The sequence below is a fragment of the Oryza glaberrima genome, chromosome 11, assembly GCF_000147395.1.
Source record: "Oryza glaberrima chromosome 11, OglaRS2, whole genome shotgun sequence".
NCBI lineage: Eukaryota > Viridiplantae > Streptophyta > Magnoliopsida > Poales > Poaceae > Oryza > Oryza glaberrima.
Genome location: NC_068336.1, coordinates 11,580,310 through 11,594,560, shown reverse-complemented (window position 1 = coordinate 11,594,560; position 14,251 = coordinate 11,580,310). Strand labels below are relative to the sequence as shown.

The 14,251-nt window shown below is 46.5% G+C and overlaps 7 non-coding genes and 13 pseudogenes across 7 annotated transcripts; all 20 read left to right on the top strand.

Annotated features, from left to right (window-relative positions):
- Positions 1-113: 113 nt before the first annotated feature.
- Positions 114-226, top strand: LOC127756048 (5S ribosomal RNA; annotated as a pseudogene).
- A 141-nt stretch (positions 227-367) lies between these two features.
- LOC127755962 (5S ribosomal RNA) lies at positions 368-486 on the top strand. Its single transcript, XR_008013079.1, has one exon. It is a non-coding gene; the product is annotated as a 5S ribosomal RNA (ribosomal RNA).
- A 485-nt stretch (positions 487-971) lies between these two features.
- On the top strand, positions 972-1,090 carry LOC127755976 (5S ribosomal RNA). Its single transcript, XR_008013091.1, has one exon. It is a non-coding gene; the product is annotated as a 5S ribosomal RNA (ribosomal RNA).
- Positions 1,091-1,271: 181 nt separating this feature from the next.
- Positions 1,272-1,392, top strand: LOC127756007 (5S ribosomal RNA; annotated as a pseudogene).
- Positions 1,393-1,895: 503 nt separating this feature from the next.
- On the top strand, positions 1,896-2,008 carry LOC127756016 (5S ribosomal RNA; annotated as a pseudogene).
- Positions 2,009-2,149: 141 nt separating this feature from the next.
- Positions 2,150-2,262, top strand: LOC127756044 (5S ribosomal RNA; annotated as a pseudogene).
- A 141-nt stretch (positions 2,263-2,403) lies between these two features.
- On the top strand, positions 2,404-2,517 carry LOC127756042 (5S ribosomal RNA; annotated as a pseudogene).
- Positions 2,518-2,658: 141 nt separating this feature from the next.
- Positions 2,659-2,806, top strand: LOC127755974 (5S ribosomal RNA; annotated as a pseudogene).
- A 404-nt stretch (positions 2,807-3,210) lies between these two features.
- Positions 3,211-3,329, top strand: LOC127755980 (5S ribosomal RNA). Its single transcript, XR_008013094.1, has one exon. It is a non-coding gene; the product is annotated as a 5S ribosomal RNA (ribosomal RNA).
- A 463-nt stretch (positions 3,330-3,792) lies between these two features.
- On the top strand, positions 3,793-3,909 carry LOC127756004 (5S ribosomal RNA; annotated as a pseudogene).
- Positions 3,910-4,115: 206 nt separating this feature from the next.
- On the top strand, positions 4,116-4,234 carry LOC127755961 (5S ribosomal RNA). Its single transcript, XR_008013078.1, has one exon. It is a non-coding gene; the product is annotated as a 5S ribosomal RNA (ribosomal RNA).
- Positions 4,235-4,695: 461 nt separating this feature from the next.
- Positions 4,696-4,814, top strand: LOC127755985 (5S ribosomal RNA). The gene has a single exon (XR_008013099.1). It is a non-coding gene; the product is annotated as a 5S ribosomal RNA (ribosomal RNA).
- A 463-nt stretch (positions 4,815-5,277) lies between these two features.
- On the top strand, positions 5,278-5,394 carry LOC127756003 (5S ribosomal RNA; annotated as a pseudogene).
- Positions 5,395-5,913: 519 nt separating this feature from the next.
- LOC127756079 (5S ribosomal RNA) lies at positions 5,914-6,030 on the top strand (annotated as a pseudogene).
- Positions 6,031-6,251: 221 nt separating this feature from the next.
- Positions 6,252-6,370, top strand: LOC127755960 (5S ribosomal RNA). The gene has a single exon (XR_008013077.1). It is a non-coding gene; the product is annotated as a 5S ribosomal RNA (ribosomal RNA).
- A 181-nt stretch (positions 6,371-6,551) lies between these two features.
- LOC127756005 (5S ribosomal RNA) lies at positions 6,552-6,672 on the top strand (annotated as a pseudogene).
- Positions 6,673-7,175: 503 nt separating this feature from the next.
- On the top strand, positions 7,176-7,288 carry LOC127756046 (5S ribosomal RNA; annotated as a pseudogene).
- Positions 7,289-7,429: 141 nt separating this feature from the next.
- On the top strand, positions 7,430-7,542 carry LOC127756043 (5S ribosomal RNA; annotated as a pseudogene).
- Positions 7,543-7,683: 141 nt separating this feature from the next.
- On the top strand, positions 7,684-7,796 carry LOC127756033 (5S ribosomal RNA; annotated as a pseudogene).
- A 141-nt stretch (positions 7,797-7,937) lies between these two features.
- On the top strand, positions 7,938-8,056 carry LOC127755967 (5S ribosomal RNA). The gene has a single exon (XR_008013084.1). It is a non-coding gene; the product is annotated as a 5S ribosomal RNA (ribosomal RNA).
- Positions 8,057-14,251: the final 6,195 nt, after the last annotated feature.

Here is a 14,251-nt window from a genome sequence, read left to right as displayed (position 1 = left end):
ATGTAACATTTTCTGTAGATGTCCGTGGATATATCATTTGCCTGATTCCGAGTCCGTATGAGAAAGTTACGCCTATTTTAAGGAATGACATCCGAATGACGCCTAGGCATATTGGATGCGATCATACCAGCAATAAAGCATCGGATCCCATCAGAACTCCGAAGTTAAGCGTGCTTGGGCGAGAGTAGTACTAGGATGGTCCGCTGCGTCCCTCGTGTTGTGTCGCTCCTTGGGCGAGAGCTGGGGAGAATCGTATGTAACATTTTCTGTAGATGTCCGTGGATATATCATTTGCCTGATTCTGAGTCCGTATGAGAAAGTTACGCCTATTTTAAGAAATGACATCCGAATGATGCCTAGGCATGTCGGATGCGATCATACCAGCACTAAAGCATCAGATCCCATCAGAACTCCGAAGTTAAGCTTGCTTGGGCGAGAGTAGTACTAGGTTGGGTGACCTCCTAGGAAGTCCTCGTGTTGCATCCCTCCTTTTTGTCTCTCTCTCTCCCCCCTTTTGACTCGCGCCGCTTCGTCCCTCGTGCTGTGTCGCCCCTAGGGCAAGAGCTGGGGAGAATCGGATGTAACGTTTTCTGTAGATGTCCGTGGATATATCATTTGCCTGATTCCGAGTCCTTGTCGTCTATCTCCCCTCTGGGGAATCGGATGTAACATTTTCTATAGATGTCCGTGGATATATCATTTGCCTGATTCCGAGTCCGTATGAGAAAGTTATGCCTATTTTAAGAAATGACATCCGAATGACGCCTAGGCATGTCGGATGCGATCATACCAGCACTAAAGCGTCGGATCCCATCAGAACTCCGAAGTAGGATGGCTGCGAGAGCTGGGGAGAATCGTATGTAACATTTTCTGTAGATGTCCGTGGATATATCATTTGCCTTATTCTGAGTCCGTATGAGAAAGTTACGCCTATTTTAAGAAATGACTTCCGAATGATGCCTAGGCATGTCGGATGCGATCATACCAGCACTAAAGCATCAGATCCCATCAGAACTCCGAAGTTAAGCTTGCTTAGGCGAGAGTAGTACTAGGATGGGTGACCTCCTAGGAAGTCCTCGTGTTGCATCCCTCCTTTTTGTCTCTCTCTCTCCCCCCTTTTGACTCGCGCCGCTTCGTCCCTCGTGCTGTGTCGCCCCTAGGGCAAGAGCTGGGGAGAATCGGATGTAACGTTTTCTGTAGATGTCCGTGGATATATCATTTGCCTGATTCCGAGTCTGTATGAGAAAGTCCGAATGACGCCTAGACTTGTCGGACGTTATCATACCAGCACTAAAGCACCGGATCCCATCAGAACTCCGAAGTTAAGCGTGCTTGGGCGAGAGTAGTACTAAGATGGGTGACCCCCTCTTTTGACTCGCGCCGCAGTGTCCCTCGTGTTGTGTCGTGCCGCTGCGTCCCTCGTATTGTGTCGCCCCTTGGGTGAGAGCTGGGGAGATTCGGATGTAACATTTTCTGTAGATGTCCGGATGTAACATTTTCTGTAGATGTCCGTGGATATATCATTTGCCTGATTCCGAGTCTGTATGAGAAAGTTACGCCTATTTTAAGAAATGACATCCGAATGACGCCTAAGCATGTCGGATGCGATCATACCAGCACTAAAGCATCGGATCCCATCAGAACTCCGAAGTAGGATGGGTGACCTCCTGTGAAGTCCTCGTGTTGCATCACTCTTTTTTGTCTCTCTCTCCCCCCTTTTGAGTCGCGCCGCTGCGTCCCTCGTGTTGTGTCGCCCCTTGTGCGAGAGCTGGGGTGAATCGGCTGTAACATTTTCTGGAGATGTCCGTGGATATATCTTTTGCCTGATTCCGAGTCCGTATGAGAAAGTTACGCCTATTTTAAGAAATGACATCCGAATGACGCCTAGGCATATCGGATGCGATCATACCAGCACTAAAGCACCGGATCCCATCAGAACTCCGAAGTTAAGCGTGCTTGGGCGAGAGTAGTACTAGGATGGTCCGCTGCGTCCCTCGTGTTGTGTCGCTCCTTGGGCGAGTGCTGCGGAGAATTGGATGTAACATTTTCTGTAGATGTCCGTGGATATATCATTTGCCTGATTCCGAGTCCGTATGAGAAAGTTACGCCTATTTTAAGAAATGACATCCGAATGACGCCTAGGCATATCGGATGCGATCATACCAGCACTAAAGCACCGGATCCCATCAGAACTACGAAGTTAAGCGTGCTTGGGCGAGAGTAGTACTAGGATGGTCCGCTGCGTCCCTCGTGTTGTGTCGCTCCTTGCGCGAGTGCTGCGGAGAATCGGATGTAACATTTTCTGTAAATGTCCGTGGATATATCATCTGCCTGATTCCGAGTCCGTATGAGAAAGTTACGCCTATTTTAAGAAATGACATCCGAATCACGCCTAGGCATATCGGATGCGATCATACCAGCACTAAAGCACCGGATCCCATCAGAACTCCGAAGTTAAGCGTGCTTGGGCGAGAGTAGTACTAGGATGGTCCGCTGCGTCCCTCGTGTCTGTGTCGCTCCTTGGGAGAGTGCTGCGGAGAATCGGATGTAACATTTTCTGTAGATGTCCGTGGATATATCATTTGCCTGATTCTGAGTCCGTATGAGAAACTTACGCCTATTTTATGAAATAACATCCGAATGACGCCTAGGCATATCGGATGCGAACATACCAGCACTGAAGCACCGGATCCCATCAGAACTCCGAAGTTAAGCGTGCTTGGGCGAGAGTAGTATTAGGAAGCGTGCTTGGGCGAGAGTAGTACTAGGATGGGTGACCTCCTGGGAAGTCCTCGTGTTGCATCCCTCCTTTTTGTCGTCTATCTCCCCTCTGGGGAATCGGATGTAACATTTTCTATAGATGTCTGTGGATATATAATTTGCCTTATTCCGAGTCCTTGTCGTCTATCTCCCCTCTGGGAATCGGATGTAACATTTTCTATAGATGTCCGTGGATATATCATTTGCCTGATTCCGAGTCCGTATGAGAAAGTTACGCCTATTTTAAGAAATGACATCCGAATGACGCCTAGGCATGTCGGATGCGATCATACCAGCACTAAAGCGTCGGATCCCATCAGAACTCCGAAGTAGGATGGCTGCGAGAGCTGGGGAGAATCGGATGTAACATTTTCTGTAGATGTCCGTGGATATATCATTTGCCTGATTCCGAGTCCGTATGAGAAAGTCCGAATGAAGCCTAGGGATGTCGGATGCGATCATACCAGCACTAAAGCACCGGATCCCATCAGAACTACGAAGTTAAGCCTGCTTGGTCGAGAGTAGTACTAGGATGGGTGACCTCCTGGGAAGTCCTCGTGTTGCAACCCTCCTTTTTGTCTCCCTCTCCCCCCTTTTGACTCGCGCCGCTGCGTCCCTCGTGTTGTGTCGCCCCTTGGGCGAGAGCTGGGGAGAATCGGATGTAACATTTTCTGTAGATGTCCGTGGATATATCATTTGCCTGATTACGAGTCCGTATGAGAAAGTTACGCCTATTTTAAGAAATGACATCCGAATGACGCCTAGGCATATCGGATGCGATCATACCAGCACTAAAGCACTGGATCCCATCAGAACTCGACCTACTGGGAAATCCTCGTGTTGCATCCCTCCTTTTTGTCGTCTCTCTCTCCCCCCTTTTGACTCGCGCCGCTGCGTCCCTCGTGTTGTGTCGCTCCGGATGTAACATTTTCTGTAGATGTGCGTGCATCTATCATTTGCCTGATTCCGATTCCGTATGAGAAAGTTACGCCTATTTTAAGAAATGACACCCGAATGACGCCTAAGCATATCGGATGCGATCATACAAGCACTAAAGCACCGTATCCTTAGAACTTCGAAGTTAAGCGTGCTTGGGCGAAAGTAGTACTAGGATGGGTGACCTCGTGGAAAGTCCTCGTGTTGCATCCCTCCTTTTTGTCGTCTCTCTCTCCCCTATTTTGACTCGCGCCGCTGCGTCCCTCGTGTTGTGTCGCTCCTTGGGCGAGAGCTGGGGAGAATCGTATGTAACATTTTCTGTAGATGTCCGTGGATATATCATTTGCCTTATTCTGAGTCCGTATGAGAAAGTTACGCCTATTTTAAGAAATGACATCCGAATGATGCCTAGGCATGTCGGATGCGATCATACCAGCACTAAAGCATCAGATCCCATCAGAACTCCGAAGTTAAGCTTGCTTGGGCGAGAGTAGTACTAGGTTGGGTGACCTCCTAGGAAGTCCTCGTGTTGCATCCCTCCTTTTTGTCTCTCTCTCTCCCCCCTTTTGACTCGCGCCGCTTCGTCCCTCGTGCTGTGTCGCCCCTAGGGCAAGAGCTGGGGAGAATCGGATGTAACGTTTTCTGTAGATGTCCGTGGATATATCATTTGCCTGATTCCGAGTCCTTGTCGTCTATCTCCCCTCTCGGGAATCGGATGTAACATTTTCTATAGATGTCCGTGGATATATCATTTGCCTGATTCCGAGTCCGTATGAGAAAGTTACGCCTATTTTAAGAAATGACATCCGAATGACGCCTAGGCATGTCGGATGCGATCATACCAGCACTAAAGCGTCGGATCCCATCAGAACTCCGAAGTAGGATGGCTGCGAGAGCTGGGGAGAATCGGATGTAACATTTTCTGTAGATGTCCGTGGATATATCATTTGCCTGATTCCGAGTCCGTATGAGAAAGTCCGAATGAAGCCTAGGGATGTCGGATGCGATCATACCAGCACTAAAGCACCGGATCCCATCAGAACTACGAAGTTAAGCCTGCTTGGTCAAGAGTAGTACTAGGATGGGTGACCTCCTGGGAAGTCCTCGTGTTGCAACCCTCCTTTTTGTCTCCCTCTCCCCCCTTTTGACTCGCACCGCTGCGTCCCTCGTGTTGTGTCACCCCTTGGGCGAGAGCTGGGGAGAATCGGATGTAACATTTTCTGTAGATGTCCGTGGATATATCATTTGCCTGATTACGAGTCCGTATGAGAAAGTTACGCCTATTTTAAGAAATGACATCCGAATGACGCCTAGGCATATCGGATGCGATCATACCAGCACTAAAGCACTGGATCCCATCAGAACTCGACCTACTGGGAAATCCTCGTGTTGCATCCCTCCTTTTTGTCGTCTCTCTCTCCCCCCTTTTGACTCGCGCCGCTGCGTCCCTCGTGTTGTGTCGCTCCGGATGTAACATTTTCTGTAGATGTGCGTGCATCTATCATTTGCCTGATTCCGATTCCGTATGAGAAAGTTACGCCTATTTTAAGAAATGACACCCGAATGACGCCTAAGCATATCGGATGCGATCATACAAGCACTAAAGCATTGTATCCTTAGAACTTCGAAGTTAAGCGTGCTTGGGCGAGAGTAGTACTAGGATGGGTGACCTCCTGGGAAGTCCTCGTGTTGCAACCCTCCTTTTTGTCTCCCTCTCCCCCCTTTTGACTCGCGCCGCTGCGTCCCTCGTGTTGTGTCGCCCCTTGGGCGAGAGCTGGGGAGAATCGGATGTAACATTTTCTGTAGATGTCCGTGGATATATCATTTGCCTGATTACGAGTCCGTATGAGAAAGTTACGCCTATTTTAAGAAATGACATCCGAATGACGCCTAGGCATATCGGATGCAATCATACCAGCACTAAAGCACTGGATCCCATCAGAACTCCGAAGTTAAGCGTGCTTGGGCGAGAGTAGTACTAGGATGGGTGACCTACTCCGAAGTTAAGCGTGCATGGGCGAGAGTAGTACTAGGATGGGGTGACCTACTGGGAAATCCTCGTGTTGCATCACGCCGCTGCGTCCCTCGTGTTGTGTTGCTCCGGATGTAACATTTTCTGTAGATGTGCGTGCATCTATCATTTGCCTGATTCCGATTCCGTATGAGAAAGTTACGCCTATTTTAAGAAATGACACCCGAATGACGCCTAAGCATATCGGATGCGATCATACGAGCACTAAAGCACCGTATCCTTAGAACTTCGAAGTTAAGCGTGCTTGGGCGAGAGTAGTACTAGGATGGGTGACCTCGTGGATATATCATTTGCCTGATTCTAAGTCCGTATGAGAAAGTTACGCCTATTTTAACTCTCCGCTCTTTTGACTCACGCCGCTGCGTCCCTCGTGTTGTGTCGCTCCTTGGGCGAGAGCTGGGGAGAATCGTATGTAACATTTTCTGTAGATGTCCGTGGATATATCATTTGCCTGATTCTAAGTCCGTATGAGAAAGTTACGCCTATTTTAAGAAATGACATCCGAATGATGCCTAGGCATGTCGGATGCGATCATACCAGCACTAAAGCATCAGATCCCATCAGAACTCCGAAGTTAAGCTTGCTTGGGCGAGAGTAGTACTAGGTTGGGTGACCTCCTAGGAAGTCCTCGTGTTGCATCCCTCCTTTTTGTCTCTCTCTCTCCCCCCTTTTGACTCGCGCCGCTTCGTCCCTCGTGCTGTGTCGCCCCTAGGGCAAGAGCTGGGGAGAATCGGATGTAACGTTTTCTGTAGATGTCTGTGGATATATCATTTGCCTGATTCCGAGTCCGTATCAGAAAGTCCGAATGACGCCTAGACTTGTCGGACGTTGTCATACCAGCACTAAAGCACCGGATCCCATCAGAACTCCGAAGTTAAGCGTGCTTGGGCGAGAGTAGTACTAAGATGGGTGACCCCCTCTTTTGACTCGCGCCGCAGTGTCCCTCGTGTTGTGTCGTGCCGCTGCGTCCCTCGTGTTGTGTCGCCCCTTGGGTGAGAGCTGGGGAGATTCGGATGTAACATTTTCTGTAGATGTCCGGATGTAACATTTTCTGTAGATGTCCGTGGATATATCATTTGCCTGATTCCGAGTCTGTATGAGAAAGTTACGCCTATTTTAAGAAATGACATCCGAATGACGCCTAAGCATGTCGGATGCGATCATACCAGCACTAAAGCATCGGATCCCATCAGAACTCCGAAGTAGGATAGGTGACCTCCTGTGAAGTCCTCGTGTTGCATCACTCTTTTTTCTCTCTCTCTCCCCCCTTTTGAGTCGCGCCGCTGCGTCCCTCGTGTTGTGTCGCCCCTTGTGCGAGAGCTGGGGTGAATCGGCTGTAACATTTTCTGGAGATGTCCGTGGATATATCTTTTGCCTGATTCCGAGTCCGTATGAGAAAGTTACGCCTATTTTAACAAATGACATCCGAACGACGCCTAGGCATATCGGATGCGATCATACCAGCACTAAAGCACCGGGTCCCATCAGAACTCCGAAGTTAAGCGTGCTTGGGCGAGAGTAGTACTAGGATGGTCCGCTGCGTCCCTAGTGTTGTGTCGCTCCTTGGGCGAGTGCTGCGGAGAATGGGATGTAACATTTTTTGTAGATGTCCGTGGATATATCATTTGCCTGATTCCGAGTCCGTATGAGAAAGTTACGCCTATTTTAAGAAATGACATCCGAATGACGCCTAGGCATATCGGATGCGATCATACCAGCACTAAAGCACCGGATCCCATCAGAACTACGAAGTTAAGCGTGCTTGGGCGAGAGTAGTACTAGGATGGTCCGCTGCGTCCCTCGTGTTGTGTCGCTCCTTGGGCGAGTGCTGCGGAGAATCGGATGTAATATTTTCTGTAGATGTCCGTGGATATATCATCTGCCTGATTCCGAGTCCGTATGAGAAAGTTACGCCTATTTTAAGAAATGACATCCGAATGACGCCTAGGCATATCGGATGCGATCATACCAGCACTAAAGCATCGGATCCCATCAGAACTCCGAAGTTAAGCGTGCTTGGGCGAGAGTAGTACTAGGATGGTCCGCTGCGTCCCTCGTGTTGTGTCGCTCCTTGGGCGAGTGCTGCGGAGAATCGGATGTAACATTTTCTGCAGATGTTCGTGGATATATCATTTGCCTGATTCCGAGTCCGTATGAGAAAGTTACGCCTATTTTAAGAAATGACATCCGAATGACGCCTAGGCATGTCGGATGCGATCATACCGGCACTAAAGCACCGGATCCCATCAGAACTCCGAAGTTAAGCGTGCTTGGGAGAGAGTACTACTAGGATGGGTGACCTCCTGTGAAGTCCTCGTGGTGCATCCCTCCTCGGATGTAACATTTTCTGTAGATGTCCGTGGATATATCATTTGCCTGATTCCGAGTCCGTATAAGAAAGTTACGCCTATTTTAAGAGAAATGTCATCCGAATGACGCCTAAGCATGTCGGATGCGATCATACCAGCACTAAAGCACCGGATCCCAACAGAACTCCAAAGTTAAGCGTGGTTGGGCGAGAGTAGTACTAGGATGGGTGACCGAACTCCAAAGTTAAGCGTGGTTGGGTGAGAGTAGTACTAGGATGGGTGACCTCTTGGGAAGTCCTCGTGTTGCATCCCTCCTTTTTGTCTCTCTCTCCCCCCTTTTGACTCGCGCTGCTGCGTCCCTCGTGTTGTGTCGTGTATCTCTCCTTGCATCCCTCCTTTTTTGTCTCTCTCTCCCCCCGCTGTGTCCCTCGTGTTGTGTCGTGCATCCCTCCTTGCATCCCTTCTTTTTGTCTCTCTCTCCCCCATTTTGACTCGCGCCGCTGCGTCCCTCGTGTTGTGTCGCCCCTTGGGCGAGAACTGGGGAGAATCGAATGTAACATTTTTTGTAGATGTCCGTGGATATATCATTTGCCTGATTCTGAGTCCGTATGAGAAAGTTACGCCTATTTTAAGAAATGACATCCGAATGATGCCTAGGCATGCCGGATGCGATCATACCAGCACTAAAGCACCGGATCCCATTAGAACTCCGAAGTTAGGCGTGCTTGGACGAGAGTAGTTAGATAAAATCTCGTTAAATACTTTGCTTGTTTATCTATTTTCTAGATTTTTCTGGGAATTATTTGAGCAAGGAAAGTATTTTTAAATAATGAAACATCATTTCACGAATTATTTTAATTGAAAAAGTTTTTAAAATCCTCTCCTAAGCCATTGGGCTGATTTCAGCCCAACATCTCTCCCCCTCGTGTGCGTGCTGTGCAGCCCAAGCCGGCCCAAGCCGAGCTGCTCTTCCCCTTCTCAGCCCAGCCGATAGTCTAATTTGCCTCCCTCGGCACTGTTCATCTTCTACCTCAAGCAGCCGAACTGAGACCGTATTGGCTCGGTTTTTCTCCTCCAAATCCAACCTTTTCTCTTGTGTTTTCCTAAAATTTGTTGAGGGGAAATATTTCCCTTATCTCCCTCTTTCGTATCCCCTCAAGAATCGGAGCAAACCGTTGAGTAATCTCTCTGAATTGAACTCGTTTTCGAGTTTATCTCCAAAACCGAGTTTAGATTTTCCCGGAGCGATTTCTTGCGGGAGGAGTCTGATCTCTTCAATCCAAGGCTATAAATAGGACCCCCTAGTCCTCTTTCGTTTGCCCCCTTTCCCGAGCTCTCTAGTGCGCCGTAGAGTCGCCGCCACGTCGCTTTAGCCGCCGCCGTCGCCGGCCAACCACCAGCCGCGCCGCGCCGTCGCCCTAGCCGTCACCACTGCCTCCTCTCGCCACCGTCCGGTGCGCGTGACCGAGGGCTAGCCCGGCCGCACCTCCCTCTTCGTTGCCGGCCGCCGTAGCTCGCCGTCGCCGGTTATCCCGAGCCGCCGCCGTCGCCCCTTCGTCGCCGGCCGTTGTCGGTCGTCGTTTGGCAAGAGGGTGAGTACCGTTGGGTTCGCCTCGTCGTCCTCTACGTGTACATGCGCTCCAAATTCCCAGCCGACCATCCAATCTCCGGCGAGGTTGCCATCTTGGTCCGGCCATTGATGATGTCATCATGACGTCATCATCGTTTTTTCTTTTTCTCGTTTTTCCAATAGATTAATTCCTCGGAAAATCATAACTAAATAACCGTAGATCCGTTTCAGGTGGTTCAAGTTGCTAAATTTTTCTAAAATCAAGATCTGCATGTTAAAAATATCCACATGTATTGTTCATGCTTGTTTTTGTACTGTTTTGTTGATTTTTTTTATTTGCTTTAGTTTCCGACGTTTCGGAGGAGAGCGTTTCAGTTGAGGAAGGTTCAGAGGTTTTTGTGGAAGCTCAAGGCAAGTCACACAGATCCCAAACAACCCTTTGAGCATGTTGAACCCGTTTAAAGCTAATGTTTTATTTCAACTTATGCATTATTTTCGAATGTCATCGGGTGGTGAGCCTTTTCCCATTTAATTATGGCCGAAGATGACTATATTTTCCTATGGGTTATAATTTTATTAGCTAGAACCTTATATATTGGTTTGGTTCAGCTAAATGCTATATATGTATAATTGCTTAGCCATGCTTAGAAACATAATCTCATTAATGGGATGAATCATACTACATTATTATTCACGATTATATTTAATGGTAGCTCACGATGGTTAATCGTGTTATGTTAATTAATTGATAATTAAAACCTGATTAAGGTGGGTTGTGAGTATATGGTTTTGATGGTCGTGCTCATGACAATTAAGGACCGGTTCACGAGCTATTGTTGTGAAACATTTACCGTGCCAACCACAAGCCAGCATGGGCAATGGCTTTACCTTTTGTATAGCATGATTCATTATGGGGTGCCAGACTGAGAAGCGGCGAGAAGTCCGTGGGGGTCGTTGGGGAGTCCATGCCTCTGGTGGGGTGATTATGATACAGGTATGGTGCACTGTGGTGAGTTGTGTCGTGCGAGGGGTATTGTCACAGTTCCTTTCCGAGATACCGTGGTGGTATTGAGGCGCATGGCAACATGTTGTGGAACTGTGGTACATCTCTGGCCAGAGTAAAACTATTCGAATAGCCGTGCCCGCGGTTATGGGCGGGTCTAACAATGTTTTTCGTGATTAGTCTCACATTATTCATTCATGGTAATTGTGATAATTAATTTGACTCCTGGTTTGGAATGGTATATTCCTGGTATGGAGGTTTGATTTGTACAACTGGGGTTGGTTGTTCAGATGGGGTTGGGCCTATGCAACACGGGTGTGTTGTATAGTGTTTACTTAATACTGATTAATTATTCAACTGTTTTACTACTCTCTTAAATATTTATTAAATGTTGTTTATGCAAATGAGCTATATTATGCCATCCTTTGTTATCCTGTGCACTTGCATATTTGCTGTGTGGCTTGTTGAGTATGTCATATGCTCATTCTTGCAATATTCATTCATCAGAGGAGGAGTACTTCAGTGAAGATGATGATCTGGAGGACTAGGCTTGGTCCGGGTTAAGTTGCCTGTGGAGTGGAGTCGCCATAGCTGTTCCGTAGTTTGTTTTATTTTCCGCTGCGTAGAATTTTTTTTTTGAGAGGAACTATCCACCTCTGTAATAATTTGCTATTTTGCGAATATTAATTAGTTGTTTAAGAGTACTCTATTATCAATTTGTTATTGTGTGCCTCGGCTGATTCTTGGACGAGGATTTAACACACATGTAAGCGTTTGGAATTTCGGATAGAAATTCCGGGCGTGACAAGTTGGTATCAGAGCCACCTTGACCTTAGGACAAGCCAAATGGTAAACCTTAAGTAGCCTTCAAAATATTTTGGAAAATTAGAACTGCTCTTCTCTATTCTCTTTCAAATTAATTAAGTTGGCAGCACATGCAAGGTTATGCACAAAAATTTATTTAATTCTATTTCTTTTCTTTTAAAGCAAAAAGTTGTTCTTTTCCAAAATATTTCTTTTCTTTACTGCTCAGTGTATTAAATAGTTTCCTGAACCTCATTGATTAGTCGGCACTGTACATCTATTATGGTATCGATTCAATCATGATAGCACTAGTACTACTCATCCCTCTTATGGTGACACTGTACCGTGCTTATAGTAGATCTTAAGTATTTTAGTTTTATTTTATTCACATGTCTAAACTGATTTGTCTCTGTCCAAAAGTTAAATTCCAATTTTAAAAAAATAATAATAATATAATAGTTTTGTAAGTTCCTTTTCTTTTATTTTCTTCCTTTTCTAGGTCAAATCAATTAAGTCTAGTTTGTGCAGCTAACTTAAAAATATGCATTAATTACTCCTTTCCATGTTTCTTTAGATGCCGCCTCATTCACCAAAAAACTTGATCAAGGTGCTAGGATTTGTCAGGGAGCTGAGATTGATGGCTTTTGAAGTAGGCTATGAAGTTGCTCCCGAGTATCGTCAGATTCCCCATGACCCCAACGAGGAGAAGTGTCGTGTTCGTGTAACGTTGGCTAGTGATCGTGAAGACCTTCCGTCCATTAAGTTCGAGGCTGGGGGAAGAAAGTACAGTCATGCTTGTCAAGAAGCAGCATTGGTGGCCATTGGAGAGTTGCGTCATCACTTTGAAGAGGAGTTAGATTCATCAGCTTTCCAGTACCATCCTCACAAGCTTCATGGTCAAGACTATGGAACTTACACCTGTCCTGATGGTGAAGATAGTGCCACTCTAACGCATGCAGTGCATATGCTTAGTGCTATGGATGCAATAGGTGTGGAGCGAGAGAAAGCAGCTCATGACAGGGAAAACTTAAGTTGGCAGCACATGCAAGGTTATGCACAAAAATTTATTTAATTCTATTTCTTTTCTTTTAAAGCAAAAAGTTGTTCTTTTCCAAAATATTTCTTTTCTTTACTGCTCAGTGTATTAAATAGTTTCCTGAACCTCATTGATTAGTCGGCACTGTACATCTATTATGGTATCGATTCAATCATGATAGCACTAGTACTACTCATCCCTCTTATGGTGACACTGTACCGTGCTTATAGTAGATCTTAAGTATTTTAGTTTTATTTTATTCACATATGTAAACTGATTTGTCTCTGTCCAAAAGTTAAATTCCAATTTAAAAAAAATAATAATATAATAGTTTTGTAAGTTCCTTTTCTTTTATTTTCTTCCTTTTCTGGGTCAAATCAATTAAGTCTAGTTTATGCAGCTAACTTAAAAATATGCATTAATTACTCCTTTCCATGTTTCTTTAGATGCTGCCTCATTCACCAAAAAACTTGATCAAGGTGCTAGGATTTGTCAGGGAGCTGAGATTGATGGCTTTTGAAGTAGGCTATGAAGTTGCTCCCGAGTATCGTCAGATTCCCCATGACCCCAACGAGGAGAAGTGTCGTGTTCGTGTAACGTTGGCTAGTGATCGTGAAGACCTTCCGTCCATTAAGTTCGAGGCTGGGGGAAGAAAGTACAGTCATGCTTGTCAAGAAGCAGCATTGGTGGCCATTGGAGAGTTGCGTCATCACTTTGAAGAGGAGTTAGATTCATCAGCTTTCCAGTACCATCCTCACAAGCTTTCCAGTACTATGGAACTTACACCTGTCCTGATGGTGAAGATAGTGCCACTCTAACGCATGCAGTGCATATGCTTAGTGCTATGGATGCAATAGGTGTGGAGCGAGAGAAAGCAGCTCATGACAGGGAAAACTGGAATCGAGGCAAGATTTGCAAGTTGGAGAGCAAGGTGCACCGTCTACAGAAGGAATTAGCTGAGCTTAAGGGAGAAACACCGCCGCCGGCACCCAAGCTTTGCCTCACCGCAAGGAAGAGAACCTGTCCACCACCTCGTCTCCAGTTAGCTTCAAAGACTCGTGTGATGGGAGACACTGTGCCTGATCATGCTGAACCTGTCATCCATGTCTTAAGTGATGAGGAAGAAGAGGAAGACCCAGAAGAAAGAGAGCCAGCTACTCCAGAGAAAGAAGATCCGTCTCTTTGTTCCGATGCAAGGCGAGAGTAGTTGCCTAGTTAGACCGTTGCCGTAGTTCGCTATGTTAGTTTGCTTGCTTAAGTTTGCTTCTGTGTGTGTGGGGTTTAGCATGTTGCTTACATCATTGGTGGGATGTAACTACATGAGTTTAGTTCTTTTGCTTGTCAGAGAGTAAGATAGTTGGTGAGATAGTGTTAATGCAATATAAATGTAATTCTACACAGTTAAGGGCAATATAGAATTTAAATTAATTAAAGACCTCCGTTCTAAGGGTATCTCTCTGTCGTTCTTTCCTTTTATCTGTGCTTACCTTTAGATGGTGAACACTCGCACCGGAAGTGGAAGTGGAAGCGGAGGTGGTAACAATGAAGGAGATCCCACACTTGCCCAGATTCTGGCCCAGCAAACTCAGTTAATCAATTTGTTAGTGTAACAAGCGCAAAACCAGCAGGCAAACAACCAGAATCAACCCCCACCTCCACAAAACAAGCTGGCAGATTTTCTACGTGTGAGACCACCTACCTTCTCAAGTACCACCAACCCAGTAGAAGCAGGAGATTGGCTGCATGCGGTTGAGAAGAAGTTGGATTTGATCCAGTGTACTGAGCAGGAAAAAGTTTCTTT